The sequence below is a fragment of the Marmota monax genome, unplaced genomic scaffold, assembly GCF_021218885.2.
Source record: "Marmota monax isolate L192 unplaced genomic scaffold, Marmota_monax_Labrador192_F-V1.1 WCK01_AAM20220418_F8-fsc00018, whole genome shotgun sequence".
In the NCBI taxonomy this organism is placed as follows: domain Eukaryota; kingdom Metazoa; phylum Chordata; class Mammalia; order Rodentia; family Sciuridae; genus Marmota; species Marmota monax.
Window position 1 is genome coordinate 3,455,572 of NW_026692201.1, and position 18,364 is coordinate 3,473,935.

Below are 18,364 nucleotides of genomic sequence, written 5' to 3' on the forward strand. Positions count from 1 at the left end.
TGAGCTTGGATGACATAGAAAACTGGAATCTGCTCATTTTTCAGGCAAATATGTCTCAATGCCCTTCAAGATTTCCAATATTCGAAAAGAATGTCTTCCCAAATATTTCATTAAAATGTTACTGTGTAGCTTCTGCTACACACAGTACAAGGTGGGAGGTGGAAGGGTAATAGATGGAGATTGGGGAGTTAAGCAGCAGCAAGGGCCAGAGACTTTGCTTCGCACAGTAGAGTCCTGCCTGTGACCAACAACACCCTGAAGTTGGGAGACAAAATCAGGAAAGGTATGCATGGCACATTTCTGTCTAAAAATTATAATGTTGAGGGGCTGGGGATATGGCTCAAGTAGTAGCGCGCTCGCCTGGCATGCGTGAGGCACTGGGTTCGATCCTCAGCATCACATAAAAATAAAATAAAGATATTAAAAACATAAAATAAAAATTATAGTTGAAATGATAGTAGTTCAAAGAGACAAACGAGAATGACAGTGAAACCACAAAAAGAGAATTTTGAGAAGTTATTGGAGAACCGTGGTGGGAGTGCAACCTAATGTGGTTATGTATTTCTGAACAAACATTTGATTAGACATCTTGTGGGAAGAAGCGAATTTCTCGGAGTCTTGAGAAAGCCAGTCTGTGGGTGCAGCTCTGCTTCCGGGTTGTTGTGAGAGGCACACAGGACCTGAATACATGGCTCATGAGCCTGCTCAGAAACCCAGGAGCTAAACCTGCCTGCATAAGGCAGATGCTCCCTCCATGGCAATCCTGGTCACGCAGTGTAAGCAGGCAGATGTCATAGAAAAGGGTGACCAGGGCCAGAAAACCATGCCCTGCCCTATTCTGTGTCTTCAGAGGGCCAAGGATGAAGACCTGCAGGGAGCAGGACCTGGCTACTCGGCTCCACCCTTCCAGGGCTTTCAGCAAGAGGATCAATGCACAGTTAAGGACCCAGGATGAAAGAGACGTGGAGCCTCAGCCTTCATAACTGAGTATCCACCTACATGAATATCAGGTGTCAGAACTCATTTTGAAGAGAACATTTGGGGGGAAACCTCAATAGTAGGCATTATGTACTAACTTTTTTATTTATTTGAATTGTGTCCGACTGCGGCAATAGATGGTTATTTCTACTTTCTACAATAAAAAGATCAGGTGGTTGAATCTTGGCTATCCTATTGTATAACTACCATCATGTTAAAAATCAAGAATTCCCTTCAATTTTTGGATTTTACCTTGTTTCCAGGATAACACAAACATTTGGGGTGAGGATCATTGCTGGATGGATTCTGGACATTTATACCTTCCTCTGACTTCAGTTTCTCCGCATCCTGGTGAGGCGCAGGGCCTCCGCATTATAGATGATTAATCTCAAAAACAGGGAAGTGGGGCATTTGGCTTAGCAGCCTCGCAGGAGGACAATCTGTTTTCCTAACTTGTTTTTAAACTGCTCGTCCATGAAGGGCATGTGCTAGTTGACAAGGGATCTGCCTGTGTTCATGAGCCAGCCAGGCTGGTGTGGATCAGCCAGGCAGGCAATTCTCAGGTGTGTGACAATCTTTAGATTTTTTTTTTCCTTACTGAACTGAACATCATCCCGAAGGGACTGGAATTCAAGTCAGAGCCACTCTGTTTCCAGCAAATGATAAGGTGAGCCTCCCAGGGGGCTAGCTCCTGGTCTTAGATCTTCTAGAGCAGGTAGGTCTGCATTGGGCCATAGCTCCCTTCTGAACTTGGGACTTTGTGAACTTGCGTGTTAGTTTTCTACTGCAGTACAGTCACCAACATAGAGGCTTAAAACTACATTCATTTATGAGCTCACGGTTTGGGAGATCAGACCTGGCTCTGTTTTCTGGAGGCTCGGGGAAGAGTCTGTTTCTGAGCTCTTTCAGGCTGTTGGCAGCATTTGGCAACTATTGGACTGAGGTTCTGATTTCTTCCTGAAGGAAGGTCACTCTCACCTCCGAGCAGCCACCCACGTTCCTTCTCAGACCAGCAGCAGCTCTTCCACACTGTCCCTGGCTCTTGAGCTTCAAGCCTCTCAGATTTCCTCTTTCTGCTTTGTTCTCTGCCTTAACAGCCATAGGAAGTTCTCTGGTTTCAAGGACCTACATGATTAAATGACACCACAATCCCTTGCTGAATCCCTTTTTAGGTCAACTGTGCTGTATAACATAACACAATCTTGGGGACAATATCAGCACACCTTCCCAGGTTTCGAGAACTAAGGGGTGTGGAATCTTTTCATGGAAGAGGGCATTTTTAGAAATCTGTCTACCACATTCTGACTCTGTTGCTGGGAATCAAAAATGAGTTATTAGGGCTGGGGCTGTAGCTCAGTGGTAGAGGGCCTGCCTCACACGTGTGAGGTACTGGGTTTGATCCTCAACACCACATAGAAATAAATAAATAGATATTGTGTTCGTCTACAACTAAAAAAATATATTTGAAAAAAAAAGGAGTTATTAAAGAATAAGTGACTGTTAAGAGTGATCCCTGGGCACGTTTGCCTGGTGTTATGGTTTGGAGCCCTCAAATAAACTCTTTCTCCTCTATAGTTGTGCTGGTCAGGTCCTTTAGTCAACAGCAGTGAAAAAAGCTGACTAAAACACCCGGGCTTCATCAACGTTGCTAAGAAAGTGTAAGTGACAACTGCAGTGTGTCTTATGACACCATCAAGTCCAGTGCACTCTAAAGCAGCAGGCAGCAGGTCTCTGCTATGATTTGGCTGCAGTTTCAGTTTGTCTCCCAAAGGTTCATGTGCTGGAAGCCTTTTCCCGATGTGATAATGTTTATTTGTTTTTAATATTTTTTTCTATTTGTTGATGAACTTTTATTTATTTATTTATTTGTTTGTTTATTTATTTATTTATTTATTTTTATGTGGTGCTGAGGATCAAACCCAGTACCTCACACGTGCCAGGCAAGTGTGCTACCACTGAGCTACAAACCCAGCCCCAATTGATGATGTTAAGAAGGGGTGGAGCCTGTAAGAGGTGGGGCCTAATGGAAGGTGGGTAAGTCATTGGGGGCATCCCTCAGAAGAGGTTAACATTGGTCTGTAGGAGTATTTTAGTTCTTGCAAAATTAGTATCAAAAGAGCAAATCTGGCCCCTGAAGCTCTCTGATTTCCTGCCTCATTGTGTGGTCTCTTTAGTACATGCTCCCACCACTGTGATGCCAGGCATCATGAGGTCTTTACCAGTGACCAAACAAATAGTGCTGCCTGATCTTGGAATATCAGCCTCCAAAACTGTGAGCTAACTAAACCTCTTTTCTTTATTCAAGTACCTTACCTCAAGTATTTTATTATAATAACAGAAAACAGACTGAGTTTCCAAGTGGGGGGTCCCAGAATTAGCATCATCAACACCCTCTGGGAACTTGTTAGAAAGACACATCTCAGACCCCACTCAGATATACTGAATTAGAAGTTCTACTGGCAGGGCCCAGAGATCTGTGTTTGGGCCAGTTCTCAGGTGACTGATACTTGCTCAAATTTGAGAACTATTTCTCTAAGGTAAGTTACAGTATATGCTTTTTTTTTGGGGGGGGGGGAATTGAAAGAAGGGAAAACGTCAATAATCTTGAAAATGACTTTTATTTCTAACAACCTATGATTCTGTGAATATTATAAAAAGTGATTACACTGTCTAAACCAAAGGATGCACAGTACATCATCACGTGTGTGTGTGTGTGTGTACACCCACGCCCCGCGCATGCCTGCTCTTATACCCATATAGTGGTTAAACACAGAGACTCAAACTCTAGAGTCTTCTGCAATTACATCCTGATTCCAACAACTACTAGCAGTCGGACTGGGCCAGTTGCTTAGTCTCTCTGAGTCTCAGATTCCCCATTTATGAATAATAGCATTTACTCCATAAGGTTATGAGGATCATGTAAGATGACAGAGAGAACATTTAGCATCCGTGATTATCAGTTGCATGTAATTATTTTACCTTGCTAAGTTTTTTAAAACTTTCTCCAGAGGACACGGGTGCACGGAGGGCTGGAACACCTGGGTCCTGGTCAGGAGGCCCTGAAGGCTGTCCAATGAACCACTACCTGGGTATTGAAGATCAGCTGCTCCTGGACCTGCAAGCAAAGGTGAGCCTTCTCTGATTCTGAGTGCAGCTGAGGTCCTGACACTACAGAGAAAGGCATTCCTGGTTGTAGTGGGTGCATGACCCCAGAGCCGTGTTCATCTCCTCCTCTGGGAAGTTCATAGAACTAGGTAGAACTATCCAATCTGAATGCTGAGTTAGCCGGGATTTGGAGAGTGGGACTGGAAACACCTGGGGGCCATTGCTGTGTGTTTTTATTTGTTATTTAGGGGTTTTATATATTCTTGTTGCTTTTGTTTGTTTTGCATCTTCAAAGAAACAAAACTAGTTTGGCCTACAATAGAGTCAAGATGTGCTTCTATAAAGTTTAGGTGAGGAAGATGTCACTTGGGGGACATCAGTACTGCTACCTGCTGCCTTGACTTCATAGGCCTTACCCCTCAAGATGCAAGAGATCTTGCCAGGGCTTGCTGAGAGGCCCAAATGGAGCTTAAGATGCTGTTGAGCCAGAAACATGGGAGGAGAAAGGCAGGGCCTCTTCCCCCAACGACAGCTCTGCTCTCCTCAGCCTTCTGCGTCTGTGGTACTGATGTGAGAGGCATAGCAGAGGCCACCCAGTGTGAATCACTGCTGCCTGAAATGGAATCCACTCTCCCAGGCGCTGGCAGGCAGTGACAGAGGGACTGATCCCCACAGCTGTTCCCCACCCGCAGTCCTGTTCCCAGGCTCCACATGGCTCCTTAAGCCCCAATGCCACCAAGAGAGCTGCTCAGCTTTGCTAGACACTGCTCAGCTAACAACCACAGGACTCTCTGGGCGGATGCTGGCGGGTCTTCCCTGCTCTAAGCCACATATCCTGGTGGCCCAGGGGAGAGGAGCAAAGCCTTGCAGACATACGCACGATTTGAGGTCAGTCTCTGGCTGCGGTCTTAAGCAGCTGCCAGACGTTTCTGTGCCTGATGAAATATGAGTGTGAGCCAGGAACTCTCCTTCTGCCTCCCCTTGGAGAATGTCTACCAGCTTCACAGAGGGAAGCTCCCTGGCCCCCAGAGGAGCAGAGTGCATGGGATTGCAGATCTGGTAGGTTTTGGAAAGGCTTCCTAGCTCAGAGTCAGAGACCAAAGATGCGCTCACAACTGCTTTTGCCATCCAATATTATATTCATTCCCCTTTGATATCCTCAATCTATGAATCCATTTGATTTCCTGAATGCAGGCCCAAGTGACACAACTTTGGAGCCGTAGTTTCTTGTCTGCTTGGTAACTCCAGAAAGCCCACCAATAATTTGATTCAGATTAACAAGAACTCTGGAAAATAGTAAATTATTATCAATATTTAATACTAAACAATGCTCATGAAATGTGAAAGGAGCCTTAGAAATCACGAGTCTGAAAAAGGAAAATAATAATAATAAAAAAATTTTAAAAAGTTTATACAATCACAAACAGTATATAGTACTTGATGATGAAAATAGCAACTATGTTACTGGTTTATGTATTTGCTATACTCTACCTTTTGTCATTATTTGAGTGTAGGTTCCTTCTACTTTAAAAAAAAATTTACTATAAATAAGTATGTTGTATTTTGCTTGCAGTTAAAAAAAAAAAACAAAAAACAAGAGCCTGACCAGGTGCAGTGGTACACACCTGTAATCCCAGCAACCTGGATTACAGACTGAGGCAGGAGGATCGCAAGTTTGAGGCCAGCCTGAGCAACTTGGTAAGGCCCTGTCTCAAAAATAAACAAACAAACAAACAAATAAAAGGCCTGGGGGGTGTAGCTCAGTAGTAGAGCGAGGCCCTGGGTTCAATCCCCAGTACTAAATGAGAAAAAAAAAATCAACAGCCAACACCATAGAGACATTTAAAAAAAAAATTTATATTTATTTTTTAGTTGTAATTGGACACAATATCTTTATTTCACTTATTTATTTTTATGTGGTGCTGAGGATCGAACCCAGGATCTCGCATGTGAGAGGCGAGTGCTCTATGGCTGAGCCACAACCCCAGTCCCAGAGACATTTTTAAAATGGTTCTAGGTAAGTAATGTTAGAAACCAAATGAGGGCTACAGTCTAATAGGATATATATAAACTAAGAATGTAGACATAAAATAGTACTCCTACCTACCTCATGAAACTACATACCTACTCCTACCTACCTCATAAAACTACATACCTACTCTAGGAGAGATACCTTTCCTATTGATGCGATTGACTCTGGGGGGGAAGGGGGTCAGTGCTGGGAATGGAGAAGGAAAGAAGAGAGAGAAGAAGAAAAAAGGGAAGGACGGGAAGGAAGAGGTCGAGGGAAGGATTTAGCAATGATGAGAGCAAGACCGTGTCTTGAGGAGTCTGAGTAACTCTGCCCTCTGGACCTGAAGTTCTAGAACAAAAATAAAATAAAAGGAAGCAAACCCCAGTCTAACTCTTTCATTTTACAGATGGACACACAGAGGCTCAGAAAGTTGAGTGGTCTGGCTCTGGGGTTCTACTGCTGCTCAGTGGCAGAGGCCAGGCATCTTGACTCCAAGTTCACTGCTCTTTCTACTGAATCTAACTGCTGTGCATGTACGTATGATACCTCGATTCTTCCGTCCTAATGGGTAATTCGTCTAAGTATACTTTTAACTAAAGAGGTTGATCATTGCTGGCCCAACTCATACCCTGGCCTCGGGGAGGCTCCCCACCTCTGCTTAAGGTCAGGGGTCTTGCAGGACGCCAGGTCCCCCAGCTCGCCTCTTCTTGAGTGACTGGTTGGAATTGACATTTGATGAGGGGCAGCCCTTCCTTACCCAGAGTATGTCTGGGTATGAGGTGGTTCCCGGGATGCGAGACTTTCAGCTTAAAACCAGAAAAGTACTGCGTCAATGGGACAAATTGGTCACCCTAGCAGGAAATGATTTAGAGCCTATATTGCTGGGTTCAAAAATAAAGCATGGACAATCAGGTTCTCATTTAGAAACAGGGAAACGAATGGAGAGAAGCTGTTGGCTGGAGTAGACATGCCATGGTGTGAAATGAAAGCAAGGATTGTTAGGAACGGCTGTGCGGGCCCCTAGCTAAACAAACCTAAAGAAAAGATACTCTGAGTAAGTAGTAAACACTGGTGACCAAGAGAACAGCAGAGCCCCACCCCTAAGAGACTGACCATGCAGTTGACGAGATAAAATGCTCACGTCCATCTGTGAATGGCCTCAGATTCCTCTGTGGTCAATGCGTCACACCACTCAAGAGCCTATGAGCTCCAGAAAACGTGGAGTGGGAATCTGTATGTGTAACTCCTGGGTTTTCCAACTTAGCTTCTAAGTGTGCTGGATTTGGTGGTTTCTTTTTGATTTGGAAATGAGATGCCTTGGTCTGGAGAGCATCAGCTTTATTCCAGAGAGAGGAGTCTGCTGGCGTGACCTTCTCCTTGGCAATGAAAGCAGAAGCAACAGCAACAGCAGACAGAAGCATCTGGAAAGACTGTCTGCGAGGATCTGAAATTGGCCATGGTGGTTTTTAAGAGAGAAGCTACTGAAAGCCAGTTTTCCTAAAATGTAGTCACACTGGTGAGCCTCATCTGGGCACAAAGAACAGAAAGCCCGTGGGGGCAGTGCCATAGAACATTGCCAAGGAGAGAGTCAGGGCAGAAGTCTCTTCTCTGGAATAAAGCTGGTTGCTCACCAGACCAATGCATCTTATTTTTCAAATTAAAAAAAAAAAGTGATCATAATCCAGAACATGCAGGAATTTAAGTTGGGAAACCCAAGAGTTACCCTTGCTGATTCCCACTTCAAGTTTTCTAGAGCTTTTAAGGATCTCAGTTGGCCAAAGCTGATGTAGCAGGTTGTTTTTTCCAAAGGTAACTGTGACAACATGTGCCATTTCACTTTCTCCTCTTTCACTGTGACTTTGATACTTCCCTCACCAGAACCAGGGGTGGACGTCCCCTGCCCTTAAAACTGGTGGACTGTCTCAGAGTGTGGCGACTGTCACAGCTCAGGTATAAACCACAGTTTCCGCTCTGTGCACTGAACATTCACCATGGAACACACTGGCCATCGTGTGAGCTGTCTGTCTGACCCTGGGTGGCCACAGCTGTTTTGTCACCACAAGGTCTGTGACCTTAACTGCCCATCTCTCGGTGTGTTCTTGTGCTTTCCCCTATGTGTCTTTCTCTGCGGTGCCACTTCTTCCAGGTCTTTCCATGACTCCATGGTCTCGCTTTCCTTATCACCTCAGACTATCCAACATCCACTTCTTCATGTCCCTCCCTCTGACTTTCTCCTTTAATTAAATATAATTAGAAGTCTGTCTAGATTATATCCATGCACATAAAAAGAGGTTTATGTTTTCTGTTCTTATTTTTAAAGACAAGTAAGGAGAATGTGTGGCACTGGAGTTTCTCTGGGGACCTCAGAACATCTCCACGGCTTTGTCTCTCCTCTCTCCTTCCTGACATCTGAGTTTCTGTGCTGAGCCACCCTTAACAGGGGTGTCCCTCCTTCCCTTCCTCTCCTCTCAGCTCCAAGCATACTCAGGTCTCCAGACAAGCAAACCCCTCTCCCCGGCTCCCGTGCCTGGCGCCCCTTCCTCAACCATCTCAGCATTGCGCCAAAACTAACTGGCAAAATTGTTTGCACCTGTGCCTCCATTGTCTCCTTTCTGGGGCAATCCCTAAGTCCTCTCCCTCTATCTTCCAAGCCCTGAGAATTACTCTGACCCTGATCCCCCAGACCCACTAAGGGCCCAGATTTTGTGAACTTTTTCCAGCTCTTAACCTCAGGGCGTTTCTGTAACATCTCACACCTGCTGCCACATATTCTTCTGGAACTCGGCTCCTTCGCTGGCAAGGTGGGACCTCAACCTTGCTGCTTCTCTCTCTCCTCACCCCAGCTGACTCATCTTCCTCCTCTTTTACCTGCTGAAGGTATAGAGCCCAAGGAAGCCCTTGCCCACTTCTTACCCTTCCCTCCTTAGCTCCAGGGCCCCAGATGGCCAAGGCCCGGGGCAGCATCTCAGTAGCAGTGAGCCTGAGATCTGCAGGCAAATGTTTCCACATGTGTGCACGTAGCCTTTTGTGAAGCCTCTGTGTGAACCTGGTTTTCACTGTTTAGCAAATAGAGTCACATGGGCGTTATGTGTCCTGTGTCATTGTATGAAACTTTTAGCTTGGCTGGAATAATTCAGCCAGGGAGAGCCCTGGGTAGGCACAGAGAAGGGTTGAAGAATGCCAAGGGTGTGTGACTAAAGGACAGCACAGAGGTGGCCCCAGCCACGGTCCTGTCGTTCCCTGACCCAACACAGAGATGTCTCCTGCCCCAGTCAAGAAAGCCAGGAGGCCCATCTGCTCCACCCAGCGGGCCCATGGCAGCTAACCCAACTGCTAACATTGCTAATGCCGTTTGTCCCTGGAGTTCTGTTCAAAACCATGCTTAGAAGAATTTGGAGGAAACTCTGACTCTAGCCATGTTTTCATAAATGCCATCTTCTAAGGAAATCTGTAGACTTCACAGTTAGCTGGAGTCAACAGTTTCTCCTCCAATTTTCATAATTATCATAGAAAGTTGTGGGAAAATGTTGAAAATCAGAAAAGTTGAAATTACAATGAAAATCCATATACCACCTTCTTCAACAATGGTACTACCTCCCAGACTTGCTTCATCTCAGAGTCTTGGATGTGTTTTTATTGACATTATATCATTTTTTGGTTGCTACTAAACCATTGAAATGTAAGTTGTAGATGAACTTGAGATTTTATTCCTAAATATTCCAGTATAGGTCTAAGAATAGGAAATTAGATGCTTCTTTTTAATCTTCATATCATTATCATAGCTAAGATTAACATTCTACAATATTATTTAATAACCAAGCCATAATCAAAATTGCCTATTCATCCTAAAAATATCTTTAATAGCTTTGTTTTCTCCAAGTCAGTAGATAACTGAGGATCACCCATTTGAGTTTCGATATTATGTCTCTATTATTCTCTATTATTTAGTCTATTTTAAACTTTTTTAAATAAGTAAAACTAATATTAAGTACAATACATTCATTTAAACTGTATGATTTAATGCATTTTAAATTGTATCTACTCTGACATTTACTCCTTTATCAAAATATAGAAAGTTCAGACCTTTTCTCTTCAAAACCTATCACCAGCCCTGCCCCATCCCGTACCTTGTCAACCACTGTAAATAGTTTTGCCAGCTCAGAAACTTCATAAATGGAAGAATACAGCCTATGTTCTTTTGTGTCTCACTTCTTTCACTCAGTATATCTTTGAGATTCACCCAGGATGTTGTAAACGTGAGTAGCTTGTTCTCTGTATTGCTGAGCAGTGAGCCATTGTATGAATATATTATGATTTGCTTATCCATCACCCCTGACAGATATTTGGATTATTTCCAGTTTTAGGCTATTATGATCAAAGTTGCTATGAAAATTCTTGTACAACTCTTTCTGTAGACATGTGTTTTCATTTCTCTTGGGTAAAAATCTGTGAGTAGGATTTCTGGATCATATAAATATATATTTAACTTTATAAGAAATGGCCAAACTGGGCTGGGGCTGTAGCTGAGTGACAGAGAGCTTGCCTAGCACATGTGAGGCACTGGGTTTAATCCTCAGCACCACATAAAAATAAAATAAAGGCATTCTGTCCATCTACAACTACAAAAAAAAAATTTTAATTAAAAAAAAAAAGAAATGGCCAAACTGTTTCCAAAGTGTTAATAACATTCTACACACAAGCAATATATGAGGTTGTAGTTTCTTTTTTTAATATTTATTTTTTAGTTGTAATTGGACACAATATCTTTATTTATTTATTTTTATGTGGTGCTGGGGGTCGAACCTAGGGCCTCGCCCATGGTAGGTGAGCGATCTACCGCTGAGCCACAACCCCAGCCCAAGGTTGTAGTTTCTATGTGTCCTCCTCACCTATGCTTTCTATGATCAGTCCTTTACATTTTATTATTTTTTGTGAATGGGCAGTAGCATCTTTATGTGTTTTTGCTTTGCATGTCCCTGATAACTAGAGATGTTTTATGTATCTTTTCATGTGCTTACTGGCCATTTGGAGATATGTATTCTTTTTGTGGTGTCTGTTCAAATATTTTGGCTTTTTAAAAAGCAGGTTGTCACCAGGCATGGTGGTGCACACTCGCAATCTCAATGGCTCAGGAGACTGGGGCAGGAGGAACGCGCATTCAAAGCCAGCCTCAGCAACTTAGCAAGACCCTGTCTCAAAAAAAAAAAAAAAAAAAGGTGGGGGTGGGGATTGGGGATGTGGCTCTGGGTTCAATCCCTAGTACAAAAACAAAAACAAAAAACCAGCAGATTGTCTTTTTATTACTGAGATATTCATATGAGTACTTTGCCAGGTTTATGTATTACAAATAATTTCTCCCACTCAGTGACTTGATTTTTCATTTTCTTAATATTGTCTTTTGAAGAGCAAAAGGATTTTGTTTCAAGGAAGCCAAACTTATCGATACTTTCACTTATGTTTGGTACTTTCTAAGAAATCTTCACCTATCTGAAGGTTATAAAGATTTTCTTCTGTGTTTTATTCTAGAAGTTTTGTAGTTTGAACTTTGGCATTTGGGCATATAAACCATTTAGGGGTAATTTTTTTTTACATGGAGATAGAAGCTGAGGGTTGTTTTGTTTTGTTTCAAACACACACCAAGTTGTTCCAACATCATTTATTGAAAAGACCATTAAAAGACCTCATGGGTGTGTGTTTGTGTGTGGTATGCTATGGATTGAACTCAGGGTCTTGGGTATACTAGGCAAGTGATTTACCACTGAGCTACATTCCCAGCTGTTTTTAATTTTTAAAGAAAATTTTGAGACAAGGTCCTTGCTAAGTTGCCCAGGCTGGCCTCCAACTTGTGATCCTCCTGCTTCAGCCTCCCAAGCAGCTGGGTTACAGGCATGCACCACCACATCTGGCTGAGAAATGTTTATACTTCAATCATATATAAATATAAATATAAATATATATAATTTATCCTAAAACATTAATCTTTGATATTACAAATAGTATTTTTATTGACTTTATTTTCCAATTGTTTGTATTAATATACAGAGACACTATTGAGTTTTGTATATGGACTATATCCTGTTCTTGATCTCAAAATCCAAAATGCATTTGGAATCCAACATTAAAGGCATTTGTACTGTCTTCCTTTAAGGACTGTTGAGTTTTGCTTTGGAAGACAGTTAACTTATTCATGAATTTGTTCTCTGCTAAAGCAGATCTAGAGTTGCCTTTACTTGCTTCTGGTTTAGTCCTAATTAGGAGATGTGGCCTCCTGGCTGTCAACTCCCTTAGTGTTCAGTGCGGTCTTTCCATCCTGATGGTCAAAATCCAGGGGTCTCCCAACTCTGTGGCTTCCAATGGCAGTTTAGTTTCCAGGTGCTGTAGCCTCTCTTTCCCTGGAGGCTGTGCTTTGATGGACCTCCTGGCGTCTCACTGTCCACTTGCATGGCTTGTACACAGCCAGAGACTCCAGGGAAACCCCTAAGCCTGACACTCCCTCTATGTAGTTTCTCTGCCTTAGCCTCCCCAGGTGCCAACATCTGTGTCTCCGGCTCAGCGAGACCACTGCACTTAGTTTGGGGCCCTTTCCCTGTGTTAGGATGTGCAAATGGCTCTGGCAGAAAGTCTGGGTAATTGTAAGGCTCACCTAGTTTCTTCTTTACCTCTTGGAGTACAGCCCTGTGCTGCCAAATATCTTGTGTCTGAAAACAGCTATTGGATTGATTTTATTCAGTTTTCTGGTTGCATGTGGCAGGATGACCACTCTGTCATTGATGGAAGCAGAAGAGTCATCAAGCATCTTTAATCCAGAATGAAGGTCAGCAAACTTTTTCTTAAAAGGTCAGGTAATAAATATCTTTGTTTTGCGGCCAACACTGTCCAGTTACAGTTTCTCAATTGTGTCATCATAGCACAAATGCAGCCAGAGGTAACAGTAAGCTAATGAGTATGATTAGGTTCAAATAAGACTTTATTTGCAGAAACTAGCAACTGACCTTTAGCGATAGTTCATCAATCTTTGATCTAGAACAATCCCCCTTACCCTTTTCTCCCCTATGCCATCGACCTGGTCAGAACTCCAGCCCAGCTGTCTTATTAAATGCCCCAAATTCTGTATTCATCTGATTATCTTCTCAAGATATCACATAACACATTCCTTTATCACCCATATTTTCTATAAACTGTGATTGAGGTTGAGAGGCTTCATGAGAAGCAGGTTAGATACTTCTCAGCAAGAATAACATCTTAGGCGATGTTGGGAATTTTAACTTTTGAAAAAGCATCATCAAAGTCGATGCAACTGAGCTTTGATCATGACTCATTCGTTCACCTGTTCATCATCCATCTATTGAGGATTTGTGATGCAGTTATCTCTGCCAGGTGTGGTGCTGTGTGCTCAACAAGCTACAGTGATGTGCTCCAACTTGCTTTCAGTGGAATGCTGATGGGATTGTTGGTGACATAGAAGCACAGTGCTAAAAAAACTCAGTACCTGTCTTTCTGGGCCAGGACCAAAGGATTCACTGTATCAGCAATTCTTGTAAAAATGAAGATTCACTAGCCCGTTGGGCCAATGAAATGAAAATCTTGATGAGGTTCAGAAAACTGCATTTTAATTGGTTCCATTGTTATAATAGGTCAAAGAACACTGAAAGCAGGTGTGATGAAGACATTTTATTATGAGGAAAACTGAAAAGAGGTGACATCTTTCATGAGTCTACCAGAGAGGGTTTCATGAGGCAACACTTCAGTTACAAGAAAAAAAGCTTTCTGGCCTAGGGTGATTTTAAAGTTTGTCCATAGCTAGACATGGTGGCACACACCTGTAACTCCAGCAACTCAGGAGGCAGAGGCAGGAGGGTCAAAAATTCAAGGCCAGCCTCAGCAACTTAGTGAGGTCTTAAGTAATTTAGCGAGACCCTGACTCAAAATTTAAAATTAAGGACTGTGGATGATGTAGCTTGGTGGTAAAGAGCCTCTGGGTTCAATTACTAGTACCAAAAAAAAAAAATTGTGCCCATAAATTTTTTGTGACAACTCTTTTCAAAAGGTGACAGCTAATTCCTCTTCCCTTCAGTGTGAACCAGACTGAGTCCTTCTAACAAACGGAATAGCAGAGTGATGGTGCATGGCTTCAAGCATTGACCCTTAGCAGTGCAGCACTTTCTGGCTCTCAAATCTCTTGCTCTTCAGGAAGCCAGGCTCACAGGATTGTGAAGGCACTCAGAAGCCCCATGAGAGGCCTCCTGCTTACAGCCAGCATGAACTTGCTGTCATGTGAATGCCTGACTTAGTCCATTCAGGTTGCTGTACAAAAATACCATAGATTGATGGGCTTCTAAATCACAGAAATTTATTTCTCCCCAGTTTTGGAGTCTGGGAAGTCCAAGATCAAGGTACCAGCAAGGTATCTGCTCAGGGCATACTTCCTGGTCCTCATATGATGCCTGGCTTCCTTCTGTGTCCTCACATGGTGGAAGACGGGAGGGAGCTCCCTAGGGTTTTCTGTTAGAAGGGCACCAATCCCATCCCTGAAGGCTCCACGATCATGATCTGATTCCTTCCCGATGGTTTACCTCCAAATATCATCTCATGGATTAGAATTCAACCTATGAATTTAGGGAGGACACAAATTTTCAGTGCAGAGCAGTGACTATCTTGGAAGCAGGCTCTGTGGCCCCAGTCACATCTTCAGAGGGCTGCAGCCTTGGCTGACGTCTTGACCACAACCTCATGAGAGAACCACTCAGCCCAGTGGCTCCCAAGTGGCCGAAAAGTGATAATATATATCTGTGGTTGCTTCGAGCCCCTCATTGTGGGGTAGTTTTTTTATGCAACAGTAGATCATAAACACAGGGGCTTTGCACATAGTGTAAGGACTAGTGCTGGGCTCACGTGGGTGAGCGCCATCTCCCCCTCCACCTGGGGCAGCCAGCTGTAGAGCAGTGTGGAGGGGGCTCTTCCTACTTCCCTGCTTGACACATGTGTCTTCCCGACTGGCGGCTGACCTCACAGTGAAATTCCCAGGCAGAAATACACCAGGCCTCCAAAGAATCAAGAGTGGTGGCATCCGCCCCCAGCGTGAACTATGTTTGGAGATGACGCCATTGCCACTCCTTCCACACAGGGTGTTCTTTTAAGACTTCTGTCTGAATGGGAGACAGCTGGGCAGCCCCACTTCTGGCTGGGGAACAGCTTTTCCCAGTGGAGAGCCAAGAGCACATCTGGGTAGAGACGGCAATGTTTCTTTCATTAACACCATGTTCTAACAAAACCAGTCGACTGGCCAAGATTTTGAAAAATAATAAAATGATGGTTTGGTGCCAGAATATTCCAGTTGACTCAATAGAGCCAAAGGAGAAAGGTTAAAATTTAAGGGATCACTAATACTTTTTGATGAGAATGAGTTTAGGGGTGAGGGAGTCAAGTACAGTATTGTCTTATTTCTTTGGTTTTATCTTATATTTTATATGTCTTTCTCTAGTACATCTGTGTTAAAAGTGACAGTGCTTGCTTCAGGAAAGATTTATGTTAAATTATTTTTTAAAAATAGACTCAATCTAGTAAATTCATGGCTAAACAGTTCACAGAAAAATGATTCAAAAGGCTTTTTACATTTAAAATGGTGCTCCACCTCACGCATAGAGAAATGTAAATGTGACTGGGACCACAGAGCCCGTTAAAACTGTCCTGAGTTATGATCTGCTCAAAAGATTGGCAGAAATTCAAAAGTTGGATCTGGATGATGCTCCATGTTGATGAAACTTCAAGTAAAGTGGGCACTTTTGTATGTCACCAGTGGGAATGCAAAATGGCACTTATGAAGTAGAATGTGACAATATCAAAGAAAATCACACGTGCATTTACATTTTAAAGTAACAGTGACACTTCTCAGAATTTGCACTGAAGATATACCTTCACAAAATAAAAACAATATAAGATGAAGTTACCATTCTGCCATTATTTGTAATATTAGAAGATCAGAAACTACCTCAACACCCATCTTTAAAAGGCTGGTAGAATAAACAACAGGATATTCACATATTATGGTACTTTACAGGTATGTAAGGGAAATGAGAATGTCTACATATGGAATGATTGCCAGGAGATATTAATGTGTTTTTCAAAAGTAAGGTGCAGAGCAGCATAATTGTGTGTGTGCTTGTGTGTGTGTGTGTGTTACCAAAAGACACACTGGAAAGACCTGGAATTAATAAAAAATAATGATGGCCTGCTGGGGGCAGGTGGAAGAGAGAGGAGAGAAAGAATGGAACCAAGACTTCTCTGTATTTTGTATGTTCAAAATAAAATTAAATCAAATCCCAAATTTTGCCTTAATATTGAATATAACTGGGAATAAAAGTTAACATCAATTTATGATTTAAAAAAATCCCTTAGTACTACTGCAAGTGCTAGAAACAATGTCACTCTAACAGCAATGAGTAAACTCTGACTCTCCAGATCTTGTATCTAAATTCTTTCTTTTTTTCCCCTAAATCTACTTTTCAATGGACCCAGGTCTGGAGAAGTGGCTACTTTGAGTCTGGGGCAGTAGAAGCTGAGTGAGCGTGGGGTAGTTTGTGACAGGAAGCAAGATAGTTCTCAAAGACTCTTGGGGACATGACAAAAGGACAAACAGAGAGAAGGGTCAGAGTCTCAGAAGAAATTTACACGCCAACTCCTTAATTTGTGCTATGAACTAAATTGGGTCCTCTAATCCCCAGATTCATAGGCTGAGGTCCTAACCCTCAGTGTGACTATATCTGGAGACAGGGTCTTTAAGGAGGCAATGAAGCATAAAAGAAGTGCTAAGGGTGGGCCCCTAACACAATAGGTCAGGTGTCCTCACAAGAACAGAAGGAGACACAGGGAGGTTCTGCACAAAGCAAAAGCCATGTGAGAACATGGAGAGAAGCGGCATCTGCAGCCACAAAGGGAGGCTTCACCAGAGAGCAGTCCTGCCGGCACGTTTTCTTTTTTCTTATTTTTTTTGAATTGATGGGTTATAATTATACATAAATGTGGAACTCGTTACATATTTGTACACAAACACAATGTAACAATATACTTTGGTCCATATCATTCCCCAGTATTTTCCCTTTTGATTAGCACCTTGATCTTAAACTTCTGGCCTCCAGAACTGTGAGAAGATGAATTTCTCTTGTGTAAACCTCCCCATCTATGGGACCTTGTTGTGGAATCCCTGGCAGACCAATGCACTCTGAAAATGGGTGATTGAAGGGAAGGAAGTAGTCCCTCATCTTGCCTTTTTTTAGGAGCAACTGTAACTTGTTCCTGGTTGATGAGTGAACCCTCGCTCTTCCTTATAGGAGGATGCCATGAAAGATAAGGATCACCCAGATAAGGAAGCCATTAGGTAAAGCTTCACTGGGGAACAAACAGGGATGTGCACTGTCCCAAAATATCACCCCAAGTTGTGGTGGTCACCACCTTAGAGTTCAAACATAGCATCCCTAAATGTGGAGCAACCTCCTGGTAGGTACCCTGAAATGTGATGAAGTGTAACTGTTTAAGAATAATCTGCTCAAGCTTTTGAGTCTAACTTCTAGTTTCCAGGAACACAGGCAATAGTGGACCATGTTAACCAACACTGTGAAGGGATTGGAATGCAACTCATAGCACCCCTGGCCAGTAGTGAAATGAAAAGGAAAATTGACTGAAGTAGTAGTCAGTATTAATTAAAAAAAGAAAAAAAAAAGAAACTTTTAAAAAGGATAATTTCAATATGACCTGAATATTAGGTAATAATATTTTTTCAATATTAAATTTTCTTAATCTGATAGTTGTATTATTGTACTATCAGTTTTTTTTAAGAGACTGTTCTTATTTGTAGGAGTTAAATGCTGAAGCATATATATGATGTGTCAAAATGCATTCTATTGTCATGTATAACTAATTAGAATAAATATTTTTTTAAAAAAAAATTTTAAATGCTGAAGTATTTGGGAACAAACAATTATGTTAATAGTTTACTTTTAAGTGGTTCAATATTAAAACAATAATATTGTATTAGTCAGGGCTCTCCTGAAAAACAAAACCATAGGAGATGTGTTGATGCATGCACACACATGCATGTGTATGCAGAGAAAGAGGGATGGAGTCTTGTGTTACTGTGATGAAATACCTGAGAAAATCAACTCGATAAAGGAAAATGTTTATTTTGGCCCCCAGTTTCAGTCCATGATTGCTTGGCCCTGTCACTATGTGTGGTAGCACAGTACTCCATGGTGGGAGCTTATGGGCTTGTTC

The 18,364-nt window shown here is 42.5% G+C and overlaps 1 long non-coding RNA gene across 3 annotated transcripts; it reads left to right on the forward strand.

The window, feature by feature from the left end:
* Positions 1-1,439: 1,439 nt before the first annotated feature.
* Positions 1,440-16,421, forward strand: LOC124081072 (uncharacterized). 3 transcript variants are annotated; one of them, XR_006847940.2, is made up of 6 exons: positions 1,440-1,645; positions 3,987-4,105; positions 5,657-5,781; positions 6,011-6,100; positions 6,504-6,630; positions 12,849-16,421. It is a non-coding gene; the product is annotated as an uncharacterized LOC124081072 (long non-coding RNA). The 3 variants fall into 3 exon arrangements; XR_009225377.1 differs by having other exon boundaries at positions 1,442-1,645; positions 6,504-16,421; XR_009225378.1 differs by lacking the exon at positions 6,011-6,100 and having other exon boundaries at positions 1,444-1,645; positions 6,504-16,421.
* Positions 16,422-18,364: the final 1,943 nt, after the last annotated feature.